This window comes from Pyxicephalus adspersus, chromosome 4 (genome assembly GCF_032062135.1).
Source record: "Pyxicephalus adspersus chromosome 4, UCB_Pads_2.0, whole genome shotgun sequence".
In the NCBI taxonomy this organism is placed as follows: domain Eukaryota; kingdom Metazoa; phylum Chordata; class Amphibia; order Anura; family Pyxicephalidae; genus Pyxicephalus; species Pyxicephalus adspersus.
Window position 1 is genome coordinate 88,551,272 of NC_092861.1, and position 2,432 is coordinate 88,553,703.

The 2,432-nt window shown below is 35.2% G+C and overlaps 1 protein-coding gene across 1 annotated transcript in view; it reads right to left on the bottom strand.

Annotated features, from left to right (window-relative positions):
- Positions 1 to 374: 374 nt before the first annotated feature.
- The window catches only part of SLC18B1 (solute carrier family 18 member B1), a 7,136-nt gene continuing 5,078 nt past the window's right edge, over positions 375 to 2,432 (bottom strand). The window contains exon 5 of the mRNA XM_072410434.1: positions 375 to 509. The gene's annotated coding sequence lies outside the window, so the exon portion shown is untranslated. The remainder of the gene's footprint in view (positions 510 to 2,432) is intronic.

A 2,432-nucleotide genomic window follows, 5' to 3' on the forward strand; every position in this document is an offset into this window, starting at 1 on the left:
GCACCCTGGCTGATCCCACGTTACCTGCCAGTAGAGAGGTTCATATCACTAATGATGTTTTTAAGTGCTACAGTGGTGGTATTCTAGCCACCACTGTAGAAAAGCATTCTTTGCACTGGCCACCAATTTAGGTGATTTATAGGCTTTCAACGCTGACCTCAAAGATATTGGTTTTAGTTGGGGTTCCTCAAGAACTGATAATTTAAAAAGTTCCTCAGGGGTAAAAGGGTTAAGAAAGGCAGCACAACTAGAATTATATATTTGCTCCCAGTAGTCAAGGTATATGCAGCAAATCCAGTTCCACAAATCTAAAGATATATAGATAGGGCAATGTGAACAGGGTAGCAAAAAAAAAAAACCCTTAAGACTTACTTTTTCTACTACAAATAAAGACATGGTCGGGTCCAAAAATCCAAGGCACGCGCTCAGTGAAAAGATGTTAAAACACATTAACATGACTTTGGGTAGTGTCACTAAAGTCCAAAAAGAGTCTTTACTGGGTACAGAATCTATAAAAAAAATACAAAATATATTTGAACAGTTCTCACTACAATTTGGTATTGTACAAATGACAATACCATCCCAATAAAAGTGTAACATTTTATAAAGCTTTTCTTATTGCTTTGTTGAAGAGCAATTTTCTGAAATATGCACTATTTTTTATAATACTTTGTTGTAACTGATTTGTTGATTTGTACAGTTCCTGAAATTATTGCAAAGTGTTAGTGTCTGCTACAAAGTAATCCAGTAAGTTTTGGGGGGTCTATTTATATGTTTTTAAACAAGTTTCACACAAATTTCACTCAGGAAGCACCTGTTTATAAATTGGATTGTGGCTCTTGGGTAAAAGCTTGTATTACCAGACCCCCAGAACTATATTCTGCATCGGTTTACATGTGAATCAATGAGAGAAGCTCAAAAAAGGATTGTTCATAGGAAACATTTAGTTAAAGAGATGAGGATAGGAAAGACTGAATTATTTGCACGGTCAAGGGATGAAAACTAAGTAAAACCATCTAGTGTACTGTAGCCAATGCTGGAAATCTGCAATTTCTGTCTGATTTTCAAAAAATATAGATGATTAAAAAGTAAATTTATAAAGGTATTAAATAACAAAAGCTTGTGTAGCAATAATATGCTGGGTTGTCCTCAAAATGTAGCATAGCACTAATGACACATATTAATGCATATAGTATCTAAAAAAGTACAATTTCGCATGGTCTGGTTGTTCAATAATAAGTGTTAATACTGTACAATAACACTTGGAGAACTGATTTTCCAACTAATAGAATTATATTCCAGGGCGGGGAACATTCAGAAAATAGCTTCATTCATTAGAGTGGTATCACAATCTAACATGTGCTTTCTATTTCTGTATTCCTTGCCCTGAAAATTTGACCCTTTCATTTTTTTAAAACACATGATTGAGTATGTAATATGCTTCAAGAGGAGACTTTCCTTGAACTTGGTCCTTCTGCTGAAATCACTGACTGACACTTGGCTAACCACTGTTTATGACCTGATACTAATTACCCCAGTGCTGAAAAAAATGTAGAGATCTAGGTAGCTTTCACAATATTCAATGAGGCCTAAAAATAAAAAAGCACACTCATATGAGTAATAAATTCAAAATTGTTTTGCCTTGAAAAACTAACCACAGAGGTTCCAGGGAAATGGCAACTAATTACCAAAGCGGCATAAATTAATTCATAAAGTTCACGTGCAAATACAGCTCATCAACGAACACCTTACCGTAAAAAAATACAGCATTTAAAAACTTAGTTGTTTGGTAAAGTAGGGAGTGGTTAGACCTTAGAAGTATATTTATAAAGAATTTTCACAGTGATTCAGAACAATCAAACAAGCACTTTCTTTGAACAAATCAATATGCACACCGTCTATAAATAGACCTCCTTGTCATAACATACATGTATGCTAACTATTACTGAATTTATCTACCAGATATAACAATAGGTTAATAGGATGCAAAACTGAAGTAGTTTAAGGTATAGGCAATGTTTATGTATGTGTTTGGGTTTCCTTTGTGAACCTGTGCAGGAAAAGGCATTTATTTAACCTTTGATCCCCTCCCTTTCCACTCAGTCACTGTTCCTAATTCCAGGTTCGCTGGATTACCCAGCTTCTACCATGTCAATGTTCTCTAGTCCTGGAGAGATTTAAATAAATCAGGCTCAGAAACTAAAAGATGCCTTGTGTAAGTTCCAAGTTGGTTTAGACAGAACATTTACATGGCTGAGGACTTGCCACTCCAATGTAAAAACGCTAACCTAATAACTAAGTACCATTGCTACCCAATAAAAACACAGGGGGTAATTTATAAGTTTCTCTACACATAGCCTTACCAAGTATCTTTGTTTCTAGAAGCTTAACAGGGTAGCAGGGATGAGAAGTAAATGTGAGTATGTGCTGCT